Source organism: Berghia stephanieae, chromosome 2, assembly GCF_034508935.2.
Source record: "Berghia stephanieae isolate SIO BIC M18660-M18661 chromosome 2, UCSD_Bste_1.3, whole genome shotgun sequence".
NCBI lineage: Eukaryota > Metazoa > Mollusca > Gastropoda > Nudibranchia > Aeolidiidae > Berghia > Berghia stephanieae.
The window spans coordinates 85,217,853-85,240,845 of record NC_088361.1 but is presented as its reverse complement, the minus strand read 5'-3'; the positions used below and the strand labels follow the sequence as shown (position 1 = coordinate 85,240,845).

Genomic DNA, 22,993 nt, shown 5'->3' with positions numbered 1-22,993 from the left:
CACAATGGAGTATTACAACATGAAGGTATTCACCGGGCGTCTTTTTATGTGCTAAACAAAATATCATAAATTCTTATTGATTAACCTTCGAATACAAAATACTTGGGGGTCCCGATAGCTCAGTTGGTAGAGCACTCCCATCACACGCAAAGGGATCCCGGGTGCAGTCGAGATTTTTTTCTGACCCCCCACCCCCATGTCCAACCAGTAGTGGATGGGTAACTGAGTCTGTTAGATTTGGCGGAAAGTACTTTGCGATAGACTAGCGTCATATCCAAAAGATAGCAAGCAGTTGCTATTGTCCGTTTCACGCTATAGAAACCGGGATAAACTCCGACTCCATGGGCCCAATGGCTCTAAAGGACTACTTTTTACAAAACCGTTGTAAAGCGCCTTGAGCACGTTTAGTATAGTGGATACTGCACTATATAAAATGTCGAGTTGGGGGGGGGGGTTGTACGGCTATGTGGTATGACACTCACTTTCAGGTCGAAATGCCCTGGATTCGAGCCTCGCTCGACTCAGTTGAGTCCTTGGAAAAGCCTCTTTACTCACATTCTCTCACCGTGCTCAGGTCTAAAATGAGTAGGCCTTTAACAGCGTTGTCACTGTCGAAAACATGCTTCATGCCTTGTTCTACATGTTACGCGTTGCTGTTGGTCATGGGCCCTTTGTAAAGCACTTTGAGGACGTTTAGTGGATATTGCTCTTGCTCCAGTTTAAGTTTAGTTTTGCAAACTATAGGAAAATCATCACATTCGTCACGATACAATGGACACAAAATATATTATATTATTAAGACATCCGTGTTATCGTTATAAAACGAACGAAATTGACGTCGCTCAGCTCTTTGTTATTGTTTTTAGACAGCCATTTTGGTGATTACTTCTCAATAAATTATATCAATCAGACTGTAAGCGTCACACAGTTGTTGAGTATTGGTACGTATTACGGCTCTTCTATATAATTTTATTTTTAAAACGAAACAAACAAACAAAAAATTTAATCGATTTAAAAATAATAAAAAAATAATAAAAAGACAAAAAAAAAGAAGAAGAAGAAACAAAAAACAAAAATAAAAACGTGTTTTCTTTCAATGTACATGGAACTGTGATTGACCGAAATTGAAAACACTTCATCATAGGCTGCGCCTCTAACTTTTCAGCGAATTATTGTTGTGTTCAATAATTGTTTTGGCAGTATTCAGTGCTGTAAGAAACATCAAACGAATTTCACAACTTTGATGTGAAGAGAGCATAACGAGTAATAGAGATAAGATATATATATATATATATATATATATATATATATATATATATATATATATATATATATATATATATATTAGAAGTAGAAGGAAAAGAAGAGAAGAAGAAGAAGAAGAAGAAGAAGAAGAAGAAGAAGAAGAGGTCAAAAGCCTTCAAACCTGGGACTTAAATCAAATTAATTCACACATAACACCCCTTTGAGACGGACCCGGTGACTCACGCTTTGATTCATTGCTACTACTTCACACTCATTTTCCTTTAACTATTTCATTCCGACATAAAATCGCATCGCACATATGGGTCACATTTTTACAAATTATCTTATAGTTTTGACAACTCACCTGATTATATATTATGATGATTTTTTATTATTATTATCCAATTATTCGAATACAATTGCACTTATTAAATACACGGTAATATTATCACATAACGAAATTAGTATTAGTAAATCCACAGAAATCCCTTTTATTCCAGGACAATTAGTGATAATATAATCCAGTGACAAGAAAGCAAAATAGTAGTAGTAGTATTGAGATAGTGCTCAGACTGCAGCAAAGGGTTTGTTTACTTATCATCAACAACGGTACAGGGTTTGCCAGATCCATTTTTTCAAAAAATGCCAAAAAAGAAGGTTACAGGAAAACGATAAATTAAAAGGTGAAAAATGCTGCCAAATTTTATCCAGTCGTGAATTTAATTTGTATTAAATACAAATTTGATAATAGAAATGATTTTTTTTTCATATAATTAAGATATCACAGTGGTAATAGAGAGTGTCTTTACATATTCGAAGTTTCTAATTTATTAATTAATTGACAAGGGGATTTTTTAACCTGTGTTTCGTAAAATATATTTGACTTCGAAAATTAAATACGAAAGAAATGCCAACAAGAGGTGCCAAACTATTATTTTTTAAAGATCCCAAACAACTTGAAATGTGCCAACATTTCACAATTTAGCGGTAAAAGTGCCAAACTGGCTACCTAGGTAAGGTACATTCTCATGGCACCGCATGTCAAAAAGTCGCTCTAGTAATAGACAGTGGCAGTGGTTAGGTAGATTGCCCAGGTAGAGAGTGCCAACTCATGTCTACCTTATTTAACTCTTTCACCGTGAAACCGGATTTTTTTTCCCTACATTGTAGTACGTAGCTGGGGGGCCCGATAGCTCAGCTGGTAGAGCAGTCATTCCACACTCAAAAAGACCGAGATCGATCCTGGGTGCAGTCGACTTTTTTTTTCTAACCTCCTTGTCCACCTTGCACTTTTTAGGTAGCTGGTGTTCTTTTAGATATAGTGTAAAGTACTTTGCAAAGGATATCAAGCAATTGCTATTGTCCGTTCCACGCTGCAGAAACCGGAATAAACTCCAGTTCCATGGGCCTCATGGCTCTGAGGGACTACTTTTTTTTAAAGTATCTAGCACCGCGTTGTGATCTTGCTTCCTACCCGGCCATGAGCTTCCGGGACTGAGTTCCACCTGTAGCGTTATACTGCATTGAGCAAGTCACATCGTCCTAGCTTACTTGCGGCGCTCTACTACTGCTATAAATGTCTGGGTTATTTATTTCATCTTCCTTTGAAATGTAAAACTAGAGTTAAGTTTTATCAGGGTGTGCATTACGTATCTAAATATTGATTATTTTATTTATCGTATTCTTCCTTATTTTCTATCCGATTATAAATGAATCTCAAAATTTTAGATTTTTTTTTTAAGTTCCCGAAATGACATTATTCTACCCCCGTAACGCGTAATGGTATCAAATTTACAATAATAATTGGTGACGTCAGAAAACCAAGCGTTAAATTTCACTAAAATTGGATTTAAAAAAATAAGTATCTATGATTTATGTATTTTTGTAAATGTATTTTATTAAGAGATTCCGAAATCAGAATCCATTGAGGGATAGAATAAAAGACGGTATTAAGTCGGGATGGTTAAGATGTTGAAAATTGAATTTATAGCCAGAAATATCAGACTTGTGTTGAGACTGTATGTTTTATTGAGGAGAATGGATACCATAATTTAGTGTGCTAATGCCAACAATTTATATTTGTGATCAGTTTAACATTTAATTCGGTTTTTAAGCAAAATACCGTTTTGAGACGATGGGTCACATATTACAATAATTTATTTTTTCTAGGAAAGAGACAATGCCGCTGTGAAGGCTGCTGTCACGTACTCATGATTAAGGTGAGCGAACCTAAGTAAAGGGCCATTTCCAAGGACTGAACTGTAAGCCGTCCAAAGCGGGATTCGAATACTCTTCAACAGTCGAAACGTCACTTCCCCCGTAATGACGCATGGTTACTTAGTAACTGGCTCTAAACTATCGGAACAATGGCGGACGCCTTTATGAAATATTTCTCCGACGAGCATAAAAGCGTATCCAGAGGAAATAAAAACATTATAAATCTGATCATGTTTTGACTTTTACACATTCTGATCACAAGACATATGAAAAGTTCTAACCAGCATTAAGAATAAAAAGTACCGGTTTTCTTTGTTTAGAACCACGATGGCCGCCGTTACTGGGCGACGTGACATCAGACTATTGAATCCAATTTTGGACCTATCTGTCAGAAGGTTGGTGTCATATTACAAGACTATATAGTCGCAATTCAATTTTTTTAAACATGATTTTTAAAGACATTTATGTACTTCATGTAGTTATGTTCATAAAGCAAATTAACCTATCTGTGCGGCTATGTGGTCTAGTGATATGACACTCGCTTTCAGATCAGAAGGACCTGGGTTCGAGACTCGCTCGGCCAATATTTGAGTCCTCTTTACTTACATTCTCTCACCGTAATCAGGTGTAAAATGAGTACCTGGCCGTCAACAGCGTTGTCTCTGTCTGGAAAAAGTGTAATATCGCCTAACAGGGTCATGTCTCGTCCATCAGGTTACGTGTTGCTGTTAGCTAGGGACCCTTTGTAAAGCGCTTTGAGCAAGTTTAGTGGATATTGCTCTATATAAAAGCTCAAGTTTTTTTAGTTTTTATTTTTTTTTTTTGGGGGGGGGGGGGAGTTAATCTCAAATTTCATTATTTTGACTAAAAGCCCCATGCTAACATCAAAATCACTCCAACATTAAACTGCTTTGGGAGTTCGGATAGCTCATGTGGTAGTGCACTCACTTCAATCAAATAGGGACCAGGGTCGATCCCGGGTGAAGTTCCCCCCATCAGTGATTGGGTATCTGGGTCTTTGCGTCCTATGCAAAGAGTAGCAAGAAATTGCTTTTGTCCATTTGACGCGATAGAAGCCGGGGTAAAACTCTGGCTCCATGAGTGTAATGTCTCTAAAGGACTTAATTTTAATAATGCGGTTTTGGGATAATGTGTTATGTTTGTGATTGCAGGTTGATACCTGGATACAAGCGGAGAAGGATATTGTAAGTTTGCATAAAAAGGACGCTTAACTGGCGACTTGTAATGTATGAAATGGAAATATGGTTCTATATAGCCTGGTGTTAGAATAAATAAAACATTGTGAAGCGCATTGAGCATAGTAAATCGTGGCAATTCGTTATTTCGCTTTGTGCGCCTGGAGCTGAGGCAACAAGGAATTGGCCCTATACAAATACATTATTATTATTATTATTATTATTATTATTATTATTATTATTATTATTATTATTATTATTATTATTAACATAATGTGTATACATCTATCATCATTGAATTCGAATCCGGCCTGTAAAGGGTGTTCCTTTATCAACACGCATGGAATCATCACCAACTGCTAAAACCCCTTGCATTACCTCCGGCCCTGTCTGGCAAATGGATCCATTTGTGGAAACCAAATTATTGTGGATAAATTATGTATATATCGATGGCAATATTATCACTTTCAATTTGTTAGTAAGGTTAACTGATTGCTTCATATATATATATATATATATATATATAATATATATATATATATATATATATATATATATATGAAGAGGAAGAGTGAGATATATATATATATATATATATATATAATATATATATATATATGAAGAGAGAGAGGGGGGGGGAGGGAGGGAGAGATAGAGAGAGATATATATAGAAAGAGAGATATAGAGAGCGAGAGAGAGAGAGAGAGAGAGAGAGAGAGAGAGAGAGGGAGGGAGGGAGAGGATGATATGGGGACAAAGTCGTGTGTGCGTTCGTTTTTGTCTTTGTTCTTTGTTTTGTTTTATTATTTGCTGGAGTGGTGGTGGGGGGGGGGGGGGGGGGTTGGTTTGGGTTTTTTGTTTTTTGTGTTCTTTTTATTGATTGTTTTTTTTTTTTTTTTTTTGTTGGGTTTTTTTTTTATTTCTTATCTATTATTGGGATAATGATATTAGCAACATGCACACCGATTGCTGGAACGCGGCTGACGTCATACTACTCTTGCTTTGTTGTTTGTTGATGTTGTTGTTGTTGTCTGGTTGGTTGTTTTGGTTATAAGTTTGTATTTTGTTTTATATGTATTGTGTAGTTTGAAGATGAGTCCTGATGTGTATTGTTGTTTTTATTGTTTTGTTCTCCTTGTTCTGTTTTGTTTTTTTTTTTTGTTTTATTTTTGTTTGTTTAGTTTTGTTTTTGTTTTCTTTTTTGTTGTTTTTTTGTGTACGTTTTTTTTTTGGAGGGGGGGGGGGGTTGGGGGGAAGGGGATTTTTGTTTTTGGAGGGGTGGGGGTAGTTGGATATTTCTTTTTTGTATTTTTGCTTGGTTTTTAAAATTGTTCTTGGGGGGGGGGGGGGCGCTACAAGATGATCAGGTCACAAAATTAAGCCTAGAGATTTACCTGTGGTTTGGATGGCGGAAGATGGTTTTAGGTGAATATAATTAAATCTGTAAGACGCGAAATAACATATTTTAAACATAAATGATATCACCAAAGTAAATATGAGGAATTGGTTGAAATATAATGATTATTCCATTTCGATTATTTTTCAATCTTGTGCAACTGAGTTTGGGTTGGGGGTTTTTCTGCGTTTGTTTGTTTGTTTTGTTTCATTTCGTTTTGTTTTGTTTTTTGGGGTTTTTTTTCTTGTTTTTTATTGTCTTTGTTTGTTTTGTTGGGGTTTTTTTGTGTGTTTGTGTTTATTCTTTTATCTTTTTTCTTTTTATAAGTGTTTTTTTGTCATTAAATTTTTGGTTTTGTATTTCTTTCTTTTTTGGATTGTTTTTGTTTTCATTTTGTTTTTGTTTTCCTTTTTACTTAATTTTTTTGTTTGTTTGTTTTTGTTTTTGTTTTTTTTGTTTTTGTTTTTTTTTTGGTTTCTGTTCATATCGTGTCATTTGGGAGGGGGGTATGTTTGTTACCTTTATTTTTGTTTGCTTGTTTGTTTTCTTGGGGAATTTACTATGCTTGCAACACTTTAAGAGCATTTCAGCACCAGAGGGTGGGTGGTAGTTTACTTAGAACATAAAAAAACAGGAGAGAGTGTAAACTTATAACTGCTTTTTGTCAATCAAACAAATCTTATAATGTCAAATTAAATACCCTGCCAAACACATTTTAGCTTTCTTGTACGGTGGTGCCTCCTTGTTAAATAAATAAATAAATAAATAATAATAATAATAATAATAAAATAAATAAAATTCCCTTTTTCAACTAACAGGGGAAATTTCTCTTTAGGGTCTATTCCAAGGGAAGACTGGAATAAACCAGGCGCCAGCCCCCATGCAGGGCCGAAAACTGAGCCAGGGCGAGGTGACTAGCAGCTCAAGACCACACCACGCAGTGGATATTCGAACTCGGTACCTTTCGAGTACGAAGCAAGACCATACCGCTTATCCACGCTGACCCCTACGTCCATCTGCAATAGTTGATGTTTGATTATTTTTCCTTTTTGTCAGAGCACGGAATCATTTATTTGTCCAGATGGACAATTAATGCCAACAATAAAGGTAACTGTAGTTTTATTTAGATACAGCATAATCACAACACCACAAACCATATTATTATTTTATTATTATCATCATTGCTCCAAGCAGACTGTAGTACTCCCATTATAGAAGTTTTTATTTCCATTCTTTGGACTATAATCTCGTCTGACAATAATAAAAGACAGACGGATTATTTATACCAATCGACGTGTACATATACGCAGGTCTGACATCCTAACCCACTTATGAGCCTAGATTAACATTGTTGTAATGGGCAATATTTAGCGTCATTTTTTGAGATTTCCATTACATCAATGAATGAGACCATAAGAAATTGGGTTGCCAGACCTGCAAATAAGTACACGTCGATACCAATGTATAAAAAAAAAATGGACTCTTCTTTGGTCCAGCGATTTATCACAATAAAAAGCAATTATTTACTAATGAGGCATGCAAAAACATCGACCTTCTGACAGCATTTTGGGGTACGGTTTGTCCTATTGAAATTGTACCTATCAACCCGTATGCCAATTACTCTGCCAAACACTGGAAAAACCAACATTATTTCAAATTTTGGCAAAAAATCTCGTCCTTTAAAAAATCAATCGATAAAAATGACCAACAACTTGCCAAAACTCTCAAACGTGGGACTTCTCTGGGACTTCGCGAGGTCCCAGGTTTGAGACATTTTGGCAAGACGAGGGACATTTAAATAGATCGATATTTGAAGGACGTTTTTCTTTTAGCCAAATATCTTAAATACGTGTTTACCATTGTGCGGCTATGTGGTCTAGTGGTATGACACTCGCTTTCGGATTGAAGGTCCTTGGTTCGACCCTCGCTCGGCGCATAGTTGGAAAAGTCCTTGAAAAAGGCTGATTACTCACATTCTCTCACCATACTCAGGTGTAAAATGAGTCCATGACAGTTAACAGCGTTGTCCCGGTCGAAAAATTTATAATATCGCCTAACAGGCGTCATGTCTCGTTCTAAATGTTACGTGTTGCCGTTGGTCAAGGACCCTTTTTAAAGCGCTGAGTACGTTTAGTGGAAATTGCGCGATATAAAAGCTCATTTTTTCAAAATCCAGAGTATGGCATTTAACTGGTCAAATTCCTATGCTATTCCTATTTCGTACACTATCAAATCTAGTCGCATGCATAATGCATAACCCTCTGCTATGGACTTGTAGCAGATTCCTGTTTCGAGTCCCGCTTAGGTGTCGCAAAGTTGCATCCTTGGATGAAGACTCCAGCAAAACATCATATATCAACTAAGAACACAAGACATACATTTCAACAGCCATTTAATGTAATGTAAATGTTGCTGCTCGAAGCTCAAAGAAGTAAATAAATAACAATGTGAAATTGAATGTAAGCTTCAATTTAATGTACGAAAACAGGTAAATTGGGCGTTTCGGATTTCCCATTTATCAACAAAATAAAATTAATGAAACACTACAGACGAATGAGTTAATGTGGGACTGATTCAGCTTAATAACGCCACTACCACATTATCTCATTCGTGAGTAGTGTTTCATTCATCCTGTTTTGTTGATAAAAGGGAAATCCGAAACGTTCATTTTATCAATTTCACATTGTTATTTATAACAGCGATTTAAGCAAAATTGCAAAGACATGTGTCCCCTTCCTGTCCCTTATGTCAACACTCCAATGAAACAGTAACATAACACTTGCTTGAATGACAAACTCTTGAAGACCTGAGATGCACATTCCTCCCACCAAATCCAAGACTCAGTAACATACTGTATAGATGGTCTTTGTTGTTTGTTTGTTTGTTTTTTTGTTTTTTGCCATCCACGTTCATGAATAATTCTCACTTAAGTAATTATCCAGACTATAAAAGTTCATGGTTACACATAGTTTTTTGTATTGGTCTGTTATAATTCCGGATGGCAATGTTGTGAGCTTCTTAGCCAAGCGCTATGGTCACATGGAACAACTATTAAAGACGACTAACATTTACCTCACGGCATAAGACTGATGGGCTAGAGTTCGGTTGGTCGCTGGTTCGGATAAGTAAGTAAGTAAGTAGGGTCGTTGGAAAATGATAATGATGATTTACATTTGTGTAGCACGTTCCAAATAAGAACATGTCAAAGCACTTTACATCTAAAAAAGGTAGACATAACGTTTTTTATGCAAGTAAAAATTCAACAACAGAATATTACAAACAGCGCATTACAGCGGTCGTTCAAAAGTAGGTACTATGCAGCAGTAAGTATTCCTCCAGAACAATTTGGCCTATGGATTAGAGTTTATCCCGGTTTCTATAGCGTGAAACGGACAACAATAGCAATTGCTTGTTACCCTTTGGATAGGTACGTAATCCTCCTATCCGGCGGGTTCCGAGTAGTCGTTAGTATCTGTTATTGCGGCTATGTGATCTTGTGGTATGACACTCGGTTTCGGATCGGAAGGTCCTGGGTTCGAGCCTCGCTCGGCGCATGTTTGAGTCCTTGGAGAAGACTCTTTACTCACATTCTCTCATGGTACTCTGGGGTAAAACGAGTACCTGGCTGTTAACAGGGTTGTCTCTGTCCGAAAAAAAAATGCAGTATCGCCTAACAGGCTTCATGTGCCGTTCTATATGTTACGTGTTGCTGTTGATGAAGGACATTTAGTGGATATTGCGCTATATAAAAGCTCAAGCTCAAGTTTTTTATTACAACAAAAACAGGACATAAACATACTCAAAGTGCCTCTAGACTGAAAAGCATATTTCCGTATTTTCCTATTTGTTTGTTGGCTTTCTTCTTGTTTATGTTGTCTGTTTTTAAAGATATTATCTATTTGGATCCACGACCTCGGTCGATTGGCATGACGCCTAGATAAACACTTCTAAGACAAAGACATGTATTTTTGTAGCTGGTTTCTTTACATTCTCACTATCACACTTTGTTTACAAATCTATCTTTTTATCCATCTATGCCATTTTTGATCGATCCATCCGTCTATGTGTTAGTAAAATCAATCTATCTATCAACTAATCTAGTATATCTCTCTATCTATCTAACTATCTATCTATCTATCTATCTATATATCTATCTATCTATCTTTCTATCTATCTATCTATCTATCTATCTATCTATCTATCTATCTATCTTTCTATCTATCTATCTATCTATCTATCTATCTATCTATCTATCTTTCTATCTGTCTATCTATCTATCTATCTATTTTTTTATATATCTATCTATCTATCTATCTTTCTATCTATATATCTATCTATCTATCTATCTTTCTATCTATCTATCTATCTATCTATCTATCTATCTATCTATCTTTCTATCCCCTTGCATTTGTTTATATATCTACTCCTCTATTTGCCTTTCTGTAATATATCTATCTATACATTTTTTCACCTATCTATCTATCTATCTATCTATCTATCTATCTATCTACCTATCTTTCTATCCCCTTGCATTTGTTTATATATCTACTCTATTTGCCTTTCTGTAATATATCTATCTATACATTTTTTCACCTATCTATTTATCTCCATTTTTTCCGTCTATCTACCAACCTCCAACCCCCCCCCCCCATAATCTAATCTATCTACCTATCTGTTTGTCTGTCTATCTGTCTATCTATCTATCTCTCTGTCTATATGCATATATTTCTATCTCTATCTATCTATCTATCTATCTTCAATTCTATCTTACACTCTATAAGATCCCTACTTTTTCATCTGACGGTTCATGTATTTGTCTATGTATTCATTTAAATCATGTTTAAGGTTTTGCTCTTTTTATTCTACCGTACATTGATAATAAAGTAGTAAAAGTAGTCCTTGAGCGTATGGAGCCGCAGTTTTTCCCGGTTTCTATAGCGTGAAACGGACAATAGCAATTGCTTGTTATCATCTGGATATGACGTTAGTCTATCGCAAAATACTTTCCACCAAATCTAACAGGCTCAGCAACCCACTCACCCCTGGGTGGACAAGAAGGTCAGAAAAAAATCTCCATGCACCCGGGACCGATCTCAGTCCCTTTGCATGTGAAGCGATAATGGGTTGTTTTGTTGTTGTTTTTTTTCCATTTTCAAAATGACTCTTCAGCCCAAATGTGGCCCACCGTCTTATGTCGTATGGATTAAGTGTTGGAAATTGAATCTATAACCACAAATATGCGGCTATGTTGTCTAGTGATATGATACTCGCTTGATCGGAAGGTCCTGGCGCATATTGGGTCATTGGAAAAGACTCTTTATTCACATTATCTTACTGTACTCAGGTGTCAAATGAGTACCAGCCGTTAGCAGCATCGTCTCTGTCGGAAAAAAAAAATTGTGATATCGCCTAACGCGCGTCTTGTCTCGTTAAGAGTTTGTTTTGGCTAAAGACCCTTTGTAAAGCGCTTTGAGCACGCTAAGTGGATATTGCGTTAATCTAACATTTGTTTTGGGTTTGTTTGTTTTTTCATTGCTATTCATGATTTTTGGTTCTGTTGGAAATAGAAGGGGATGGTAGAAATAATCAAGTTTGTAGCCAAAGCCAAAAGTAGCCCGAAGGTGTTGCCATTGATATAGAAATAGCCTTGTTATCGTTTAGCCCGATACAATTGCCGTCATAATATGATTACAAATAGCTGGACAATTTATCAAACGTTCTCAACCGGAACAAATTACCGACCAATTTGATAGATTGGCACGTGGAAAGAATAACAAATAAATAAATTTAAAAAATAGATAAATAAATAAATCAATAAATTTTCCTTTATTCGGCTTAAAGGAAAATCATTTTTGACTGTCTATTTCGAAAAACAAAAATAAGATTACCTAGCCGTCAGCCGCAGCGCAGAGACGCATAGTTACAAGGAGGGGCTTGTCAAGATAAATACGCGATGCCGTACAGGGATTTGAATCCTTGTCCTCCAGATGGAAGTGCAACTAATTTCTTATTCAATCGACCATCTCGCTTCTCATGGACACCTAAATTGCTTCTAACATCTCTCTCTCTCTCTCTCTCTCTCTCTCTCTCTCTCTCTCTCTCTCTCCTCTCCTCTCTCTCTCTCTCTCTCTCTCTCTCTCTCCATCTATCTATCTATCTATCTATCTATCTGTCTGCTTCTCTCTCTTTTTTATTTATTTCTTATTTCTCTCTCTCTCTCTCTCTCTCTCTCTCTCTCTCTTTCTCTTTCTCTCTCTTTCTCTCTCTTTCTCTTCTATCTAATTATCTATCTATCTATTTATCTATCTTTCCTTCTATCTAGATATCTCTCCCTATTTCTATATCTCTTAAACACTTCCTCTCCACACCATCCAAACCCCCTTTTTGCAATTTCATTACGTTATGCTTCCAGGATGAGACAGCATGGCCAATAAGGAAATACAAGTGACAAGTGTCACGGCATACAACACGTGAATAGCCGAGATCACTTTTAAGACTTACTGATTCCAAAAAGCAATCAATAAAGATAACACACTATGCCCTAGTGGATTTAGATAAGAGATTCCCTTTAAATCCATTTCGTTTGGAAAATTATGAGAAATATGTTCCCCCTTACACAATATAAAAAACAGATCTATCCACCCCACCCCACCCCACCCCCTCACACACACACACACACACACACACACACACACACGCACACATACATACATACACACACCCCATTTAAATTGAACTTTTATATAGAGAAATATCCACTAAATGTGCTTAAAGCGCATAACAAGTGGTCCCTGGCCAACAGCAACATTTAACATTTAGGACCGAACATGACGCCTGTTAGGCGATGTTACAATTTTTTTTCGGACAGAGACAACGCAGTAAACGGCAAGGTACTCGTTTTACACATTAGTACAGTGAGAGAATGTGAGTAAAGAGTCGTTTCCAAGAAATCAACTATGCCCCGAGCGAGGCTCAAACCCAGGACCTTCCGATCCGAAAGCGAGTGTCATACCACAAGACCACATAGCCGCACATAGCCCCATGCTGATAGACCGTAAAACATACAGGTCTAAGTTGGGATAAAAACCCAGTTTGTCTACTAACTGTGGAGAGCAAGTTAGTGCAGCGATGCCATCTCATGACCTGTAAACAAACTGTTTAAACTGTTGCTCAGTTTATTAACTGAATTTAGCCCTCAAACGGCTTCACATCAAAGCACGATGTATTGAATCAATTTGTGTGTTTTTGCAATTCAGTAATAGCTTTCCTTATTTCTATTCATTCATTCGATCGATCATTCGTTCATTTATTCATTCGATCGATCATTTATTCATTTATTCTTTCGATCGATCATTCATTCATTCATTTATTCATTCATTCATTCATAAATCAGACATTATTTTTATTCATTCATTCATTCATCAAATCAATCATTCAGTCATTCGTTTATTCATTCATTCATTCATTCATTCATCCATCAATTCACTCATTCATTCAATCAATCAATCAATTATTCATTCATTCCTTCATTCACTCATTCAATCATTCAACACGAACGAAAATTTTAAGTTATTTATAGATAGCCAAGACTCCACTTATAGATAAAAATCCCATCAAGCGTCATTTCCTGTTTTTACTCAATCCGAAACCCTCAACAATACGTACGTTTATTTTATTTTATTTTTTTCAGAAAGACAAACTGACAGACAAACAGACACTCAGACAGACAGACACGTGAACCTATAGATAGACGGTCAAATGAACGGCACCGACTTGAATAAACACGTGACAAGCAGCTTTCTCACGACAGAGCCTGAGGCTAAATTTGGTGACGAGCGATCCATTTCTGGAGTAAAATCTTCAAAGTAATCATCATCATCTCAGCGGAAAGATTCGATTCCACGACACTCAATGTTTGTATGATGAACAAAAAAAAAAATACCCCATCTATCTCCATGATCCATCTGCCTTTTGAAAAAACGTTTTTCTTTGCCCCCCCCCCCCCCCCCCCCCCCCCCCCCCCCAAGAAAAAGTTTGGTTACAAAATTCGAATATTTTGCTACAACACGCTATAAAAACACATTTTATAAATTTTGGCCAGAAAATGAGCATTCAAATATCGATCGATTAGAATTACCCTCATTCAGTTAATATCTCTCAAACCTGGGATCTCCTTTTGTAATCCCAGATTTAAGATATTTATTTTAAACAAGACGAGGGTCGCTTTAATTAATCAAAATTCAAAATTTTGTGTGGCCAAATGTTTTTGTTTTGTTTTTTTAATGTGGGGTGTTGACCTAAAAGATTAATGCGGCCTGAACAAGAGAAGTGCTGTAATTTTCCCAAAGGATCAGTGACAGACTTCTATGATAAGAGAATCATAAAAAGGAAATAAAACAGTCTGCAAGGGCCTGAATAATACAGTGGGTGCCAGAGATTGCGAGAAAAAAAGCCTGGAAAGGCTGGGATGTTTTTGAGATGATTTTTTCCTTGTATTTGTATTTTCTCTCTGTTTTGGGTGCTTCTCTTTGTTTCTCTGGGGGGGGGGGGGGGTGAGTGTTTCTCTTTGTCTCTCTGTTTTGGGTGTTTCTGTTTGTCTCTCTGTTTTTGGGTATTTCTATTTATCTCTTCGTTTTGGGTGTTTCTCTTTGTTTCTCTGGGTTTTTTTTATTTTTTATTTTTTTTTTTTTTTTTTGTGTTTCTCTTTGTCTCTCTGTTTTGGGTGTTTCTGTTTGTCTCTCTACTGTTTTGGATCATGCAAACATGGTCAGACTTGAAAACACGTGTGACAGGCAGCTTTCAACCGACAGAGCCTGCGGCTAACTTGGTGGCCAGCGATCCATACCTGGAGTTAAATATTCAAAGTAATCATCATCTGGACTATTCTATACCAAGTAATACCTGATGTCTATGAGTAACATCTTTACCAATGATATTCACGCCTTCTTCTCGCATCGGCTTCATTCCCAGCACCAAGATTGGAATAAGCCCATCCAATTGATCATCATAGGGTGTTAGGCCGGGCGCAATTCTTGGCAATTGCTACAAGTCCCAGAGTGGCAAGAGGATTACAATTAAGGTATTCTGGGATGCCAGAAATAACCTTGTTTGTAGCCAAATTTAGCACACAAGGGAAGTGTATTCCATTCAAGTTATCAAATAGAAATACTTATGTAGTGCTGTTTTTGGCTTGGGATATCTTGTAAACTTTTTGAGCACATTTAATTAGATATAGCGCTATATAAAAGCTCAGATACAAAATGAATTATTATAGTTGAAACGTTGAAACGTACGATAAAAACCCAGTTTGTCTACTAACTGTGGAGAGCAAGTTAATGCAGCAATGCCACCTCATGACCTGTAAACAAATTGTTTAAACTGTTACTCAGTCTATTAACTGAATTTAGCACTCAAACGGCTTCACATCAAAGTACGATGTATTGAATCAATTTGTGCGTTTTAGCAATTCAGTAGCTCTCCATATTATAAATTTCCTGAAATGTCTTGACGTCAACTTTTTTAGGGAGGGGGTATTTGCCCTCCTGTCACAATGGGGGGGGGGGATGCATCGATCGGAACGACGACAAACTTGAGAAGTAAATAAATGATGTCAAAGTTTTATCATGTAAGTTTCATTCAATTCCATTCACAACTTTTTGAGTTACGAGCTTACTTATCTTAATTCTGGGGCAGCCCTGGTAGTCTCATAAAATTATTGTAATTCTATAACTTTTTAAATTATCTTTCAGAATGTTTATTTCATATATATGTCCGTTTTACGGACATAGTATGCCGACTGAAGACGTGGATAGAAGCCACAGAAACATGTGTTTCGGCCATATAAGTGAGTGAATCCATTCATATTTTAGATAAGCTCTAACCGACGTTATCGAGCACTCTCGTACCTACAAGTACCCACCAACACTCATATATATATATATATGTGTGTGTGTGTGTGTGTGTGTGTGTGTGTGTGTGTGTGTGTGTGTGTTTACTTGAGGGTATTGTTAGATGTTTCTATACGAAAATCAATAGAATTTGAATAACAGAGACCGTATCTTTATTTTCGAGGTTATCTCCCTTTAACTAGTACTGTTTGATGAGAGAAAAAAATACGCTTTTATTATATCATCTTTTGATTAATTACATGGGTTGAGTATTGTTTAATGCCTCTAGGTAACATCTCTACCAATAAAATCTCCGGCTTCTACCCGCATCTGCACGATTTTGACTTCATTCCCAGCACTAAGATTGGAATAAACCCATTCAATTTATCGTCCCAGGGTGTCAGGGCTGGCGCTAGTCTTGTCGATTGCTGCAAGTCCCAGAGTGGCGAGAGGATTACAATTCATGTATTATGGGATGCCAGAAATAACCTTGTTTGTAGCCAAATTTAGCACGCTTGTAAAGTACGATCAATCTCAGATTATATCAAATCGAAATACATAAGCATTATTACTAATGGCTTGGGACCCCTTGTTAAATGCTTTGAGCACATGAATTGAATGGTGCGGAATATAAAATCTCACATACAAATTGAATTATCATCGTTGAATCAAAAGTTCATAAACTCATCGTTATTCTATATATTCTTCAGATTTTATTTTGTATTGTTTTACCAATTTTTCAGAATTATATTCTTTTACAAAGAGAGAGTCAATAAATTTTAATACCTGAGATTAATATAACAATATCACTATTTTCATGGCTATCCCCCTTTAATAAGTACATACTATTAAAAGGGTGAAAACAAAATAATAAGAGATTATTAGAGTTGTCAGCTAATGATTAATTAATTGCATGGGTAATTCCATAAAAAGTAGTGTTTAATGTCTTTAAGTAACATCTACGCCAATAATATTCAATTCACGCCTTCTGCCCACGTTTCCACGATTATGGCGTTATTGCCAGCACTAAGAGTGGAATAAACCCATTCAATTTATCATTCTAGCAATTCAGGGCTTGCCTTAGTCGTGTCAATTGCTACAAGTCCCAGAGTGGCGAGAGGATTACAATTAAGGTATTCTGGGATGCCAGAAATAACCTTGTTTGTAGCCAAATTTAGCACGCAAGTGAAGTGCGTTCAATCTTAGTTATCAAATAGAAATACACTTAAGTTTTATCACGGCGATAGAAATGGTTGGTGTGTTTGAATTTGTTTGATTTTGTTTTCTATTGCGTGTGGGGGGCAGGGAGAGAGAGAGAGAGAGAGAGAGAGAGAGAGAGAGAGAGAGAGAGAGAGAGAGAGAGAGTAAACGTATGTGAATGTGGATGTTTGTGTCTGTTTCGCGTCATAAACGACACCTTTAGGTGATCCAACACCAAGAAGGGGAAATTATGAAATATTCCATAGTTCCATGTGCTAAGCTTTCCTGTTGCAATTACTTTTACGACTGTCACTACGGCGACAACGACTACTACCACTACTACTACTACTACTACTACTACTACTACTACTACTACTACTACTAACTACTACTACTACTACTACTACTACTACTACTACTACTACTACTACTACTACTTCTACTACTACTACTACTACTACTACTACTACTACTACTACTACTTCTACTATTATTATTATTATTATTATTATTATTATTATTATTATTACTACCACTACTACTACTACTACTACTACTACTACTACTACTACTACTACTACTACTACTACTACTATTTATTATTATTATTATTATTATTATTATTATTATTATCATTATTATTATCATTATTATTATTATTATTATTATTATTATTATTATTATCATTATTATTATTATTATCATTATTATTATTATTATTATTATTATTATTATTATTATTATTATTATTATTACTGGAGCTTGAGAAGAGGAGAGAATACGCTAAAAGGGGAGATGGATCATGTGAGAGATAGCTCGTGGGCTCAGGGGTACTGTACCTCGTTTTGTCATAAAAAATTCAAGCAATCTTAAGCATTGTTGGTGGTCGGGGTTCCCGATCGCTCAGTTGGTAGGGCAATCGCTTCGCACAGAGACCAAGATCGATCCCGCGTAAAGTCAAGATGCTAGATGATTGGGTAGTTGGATGTATTAGATCTAGTAGAAAGTACTTTGCGATAGACTAGCGTCCTCTCCTAAGATTATCAATCAAATTCTATTGTCTTTTCACGCTGTAGAAACCACGAACAACTCCGGCCCCATAGGCCTTATAGCTCTGACGTGGCCGCATGGATGACAGTGATCATGCTAAAGTCTGATCCCGACGTTGTATTCTTGGGTAAGGCACTTTAAACACACATTACTCCACTGGATTCAGGTGTGAACGAGTACCCACCTGACTATAAGCAGTAACGGGTATTGTTAGAGTGTTTAGTTTTTAGCTTTTATTTATATTTTATTTATTGAATTATCTATTTGGGTTTAATTTGTACGTGTTTTGTGTGTGTTGACAAATCAAAACGGAAGTAAGTACGAATATTGTGTTGATTCGATTATTTGATCCATCATTTGACTTACTGAGGCATTAAGTAAAGTGAAAGTTCAAACAAAAAGCGAAAGATACTTAATCGAAACCGGATGTTGTGCTGATTAAATCTTTTGCATTGGAAAGTTATAAAGACTGATTTATTACCAGCACAAAATAATCAATTTGCCCTATCTTCGTCCCAGCTCTTACTTACTAAATCTTCATAGATTAAATGGGTGGCATAAGGCATCTACCAAGGACTTCGATTTCTGTTTGTCGGCTTCATGGACACCGATGTTATTCCAGGTTAGGCCAGCCTCTTTAAGCTTTTTATCCCTGGATCTTAACCAGGTTACTTTGGGCCTGATCTTCGTCTTCTGTCATCAGCCGTCCAGCAGAGTGCAGTCCCAGTACTTGACTAGGGATTACGAAATCGAAAACTTGAAAACGATTAAGAGGCGATTTTTAAAATTAATTTGCTCCGCTAAAGCTAAAAGAGTTAAAAGTCTTTTACTGGACTAGTAACGACCTACATTTAGTAAACCTACATAAGAATGGGCCCGGCCTGGAAAGCACAGACTGAAAGACAGTTCGGAAGATAATATGGGAAGGGCGGAAGTACCCTGCGCATGTCATTGCCGCCATATTTAACAAACGAAAAGAACATGACACGCCCATTTGTAGACAGTCTCCGACTGTAGGTCAATGTGTTACTATGGTAAGTGTTTGTCGAGGTACATCAAACACGACTTAGCGGGCGGTGAGTAACAAAGAAGACTACTAAAAGAGGATGATATACCCGCTAGGAGGAACTTTGAACATTTTCTCAAGGGTAATTAATTGAAAAGAGTGTAAGGGGCGGGGTTGTCTTAGCAAATAAAAAAACTGTGTCACTGACCATCTTTCACCTTTGGTCTCTAACTGTACTCTTGGTAAAATGAGTACCTAGCCGTCATCGGCGGTGTCTTTGTTGAAAATAAAATGTAATATCGCTTTGAAGGCCTCATGTCTCGTTTCCTGCTGATGACGATTAGAGTCCCTTGTAAAGCACTTTGAGGACGTTTTGTAGTTATTGCTAGTGGCTATCTTCTAAGATTTGTTTGTTCACAATCTGAACTGAAAGATAGTTTGCAAGAGAGAGGAAGAGCGGAAGTATCCCTGCCCAAGTCAATACCCGCCATATGTAACGAACGAAAAGAACTGGACACGGTCTTTGTAGACAGTATCCCTAGTATATGTCAGTGTGTTCATCTGGAAACTGTTTATTTATGGACATAAAACAATACTTAACGGGTGTGAGTAACAAAAAAGACAACTCACTGAGCAAAGAGCACATTTAAAAACATTCTCATGCGTTGGTGCCTTACTAATCGTTGTAGAGCGTTTTGACGTGAAATCCTGAGTCCCTGACCTAATGTGACCTATTGTCGAGGTGATCAAGGTACTAGACAGTGCTTTTAAAGTTAAGATTACAAGAAATGGGAAATTTTAGTTTCGTCACTTAAAGAAACCCTATCTAGTCCTTAGTAAAGCATACAATTGTAACATCATCATAATAATAATAATAATAATAATAATAATAATAATAATAATAATAATAATAATAATAATAATAATAATAATAATAATAGGGTCCCCAAGACCGTTGTTATTTCGGGTTCGTGTAAAAGTTTAACTTTCTTTATCAGCCAAATAACCAGACAAAAATACTTTACTGATTCCAAAAAGGAAAATTGTGTACAGGACGAGTGTGTGTGTGTGTGTGTGTGTGTGTGTGTGTGTGTTAAAAATATAGATATCGAGATAAATCATGTGGGTACAAAAACAAGTATCATAATATTTTCTCTTTTATTTCAACTCCAATCATGCAAGTGCGATTCTGAGCAGCCGAATATAATGGCGACTGTGAATGTCATGAGGACAGATGGACATGCCCATTTTCCATATTCATTTCAATTGTTTTGCGTTAAAATCGTCCCGAGATGCTAGATACTACTGCCTGGAGAGGATAGTTCGTAAATTCTTGTGATCTTTTGACACAAGAAGGTATTATTATTTATTGGTGATTCGATGTTGAACATTGGATTTGTAATAATAAAACAAGATGAGACGTGGATTGAGTCGATGTTTAATAGTTTTAATATTATAATTAAACATAGTACAGGGTGCCACAAGTCGGTGTTCATGCAGCGCAAAGACAGAAATGAAAGTCCTTTGTAGATGCCTTTTATGCGCCGTATTGCACGATGAGGATTAGCTAAGTATAGATAGGATGAAGTTGACGTCATTCAAGTCCTTGTTATTGTTTTTTGCTATCAACGTGTATGAGTACTTCTCACTAAACTGTATGAACCAGACTATAAAAGTTCATGACACATAGTTGTGTGTGTTGGTCCATTATACTTCCGGATGGCAATGTTGTTAACTTCTTAGCCAAGCGCATACTATCTATAAAACAGTTGAACTACGTCATAAAAACCAAATGCACAGGCCACCTCGGGGTCTCAGCTCCTCACGATCCATCATCACTTTAGAAAAAAAAATGTCTAAAACAAAATTTTCGGAACGTGCATTTTAGTTTGCGGCACCATCAATCTGGAATTTTCTCTCGGTCTTTACCAGAAGTGCTCATACTATTGATCTGAATGCTTCAAGTCTAAACTGAAGGCAGAATATTTGAGATTAACCTTCCATGAACTCTCTCCTTACCGATCATTTTTAGTATTTTCCCCAAAATGGCAGGCTTACCCAGCAGAAAAATTGATTTTTGAAACTCAAACAATCTCTCTACAAAACAACTTTATGTGCTTATTAATTAAACAAAGAACATTATAATGTGCAAAATAAATCTGAATAAGAAAAGAATGTATATTGTGCCGTAACAATTTATGTGACGATTTTGCTGTAGGTGGTAAGGAAATGGTTAAACTCTTTCAGCCCTGGACTGACTGAGCGGTCAGATACCCAAGCCCTGGGCTTTCTAGCCTAGTTTCAAACATTCATATTTTTTTTAAAAAAAGTATTCAAGAGATCTCCTTCAAATATTTTTGGTATTAAAATCAATACTAGTATCTAGTGTTAAACGGACGTGGAAAAAGAAAGAGATACGTGCACGATCAAAAAACATGAGATCATTTTGAAACGTGACTCTAGAATGAGGAAAAAAGTATTTAAAAATTGGGAAACGAGATGAAATAGGGGTCTTGTCGTAATATGGCCATGAATATTCTTATTATTATTATTATGTGTGATAAAATATCGTAGCTCTATTCTATTCGGGACGAGCATTGAACAGGATGATGCTTGGTTGAGAAAGTGAAACCTTTGCGGTAAACAGAATGTTTTGCCATGTTGAAAACCTTAAAGTGAGAGTGTCGTAAATGACCCTTGTGCCCACTCCACACTTGTTTGAATGAAACAATCTATAAAAATTGTGGAAAACGACTGGGCATTCATTCACGAATAATAAAATTATAGTCTGTTTCTAGAAAACTAGCTTATCAACAAGCGAGCAGCTATTTAAGCAGGCTAGTCTGTCACGGATACACCCATTAAATTGAACTTTTTAAAATGTATAGCGCAATATCCACTAAACGTGCTCAAAGCGCTTGACAAGGGGTCCCTGGCCAACAGCAACATTAAACAGTTAGGACGGGACATGACGCCTGTTATAACATTTTTTTCGTACACAGACAACGTTGTTAACGGTCGGGTACTCATTTTACACCTGAGAGAATGTGAGTAAAGAGCCTTCTCCAAGGACTCAACCATGCGCCGAGTGAGGGTTGAACCCTGTACCTTCCGATCCAAAAGCGAGTGTCATACCACTAGACTACATAGCCCCGCCCATTGGTCCGGGCTTGTGTGTAATATCGGAAATCACGTATATGTCCGTGATCAGGGTTAATATTTCATAGTCACATTCTGCGCATTCCATTGGTATCAGCATAATTTAATAAATCATCTACATTGTAGCATTTAATTTTCTTAAAACGCTCGTCAACTTATGTCTTATAAAATGCCATTGAATAGTTTAGCCGGAGATTTAGATTTGCGCTCAATAAATTTTAATTAGCCATTTAGATATCTAGATAGAAATAAGGGTGATCTTGGGAAACGGGTGACATATCGCTAGAAGTAATTTTGATATAATATGGCTAATAATAAAAGGTGCTTGGGGAATCATGGGAAAATTGGGATTTCCCGAAAACATACAATTTGTCGTTTCTGCATACTTGTACAACATTTTAATGTAAAATTTGCACTTTTTGCATTTTTACTGTATTTCTCCTAGGACAGTTAAACGTTGTAATGACATTTAGTAAACGTTAAATCCGATTGTTGCAAATCAAATTTTCTTCTCCTCAGAATTTCTAGATACTTCAAATTGCCAAAATCTAGTTTAAAATTTGCATGAAATAAACGGCAAAAGGTAGAAAATTATCTCATTTTATACCATAACATGGAGGTCATAATAGCTTTGTTG

At 36.4% G+C, this 22,993-nt stretch overlaps 1 protein-coding gene across 2 annotated transcripts in view; it reads right to left on the bottom strand.

Annotated features, from left to right (window-relative positions):
- Positions 1-22,993, bottom strand: part of LOC144965713 (Kv channel-interacting protein 4-like) — a 614,382-nt gene that overhangs the window by 521,285 nt on the left and 70,104 nt on the right. Inside the window, exon 1 of one of the 2 annotated variants that reach the window (XM_078901331.1) lies at positions 1,610-1,824. The exons of the other annotated variant lie outside the window; for it this stretch is intronic. The gene's annotated coding sequence lies outside the window, so the exon portion shown is untranslated. Of the gene's footprint in view, positions 1-1,609; positions 1,825-22,993 lie in introns of those variants that run through there. 2 annotated transcript variants of the gene reach the window in all.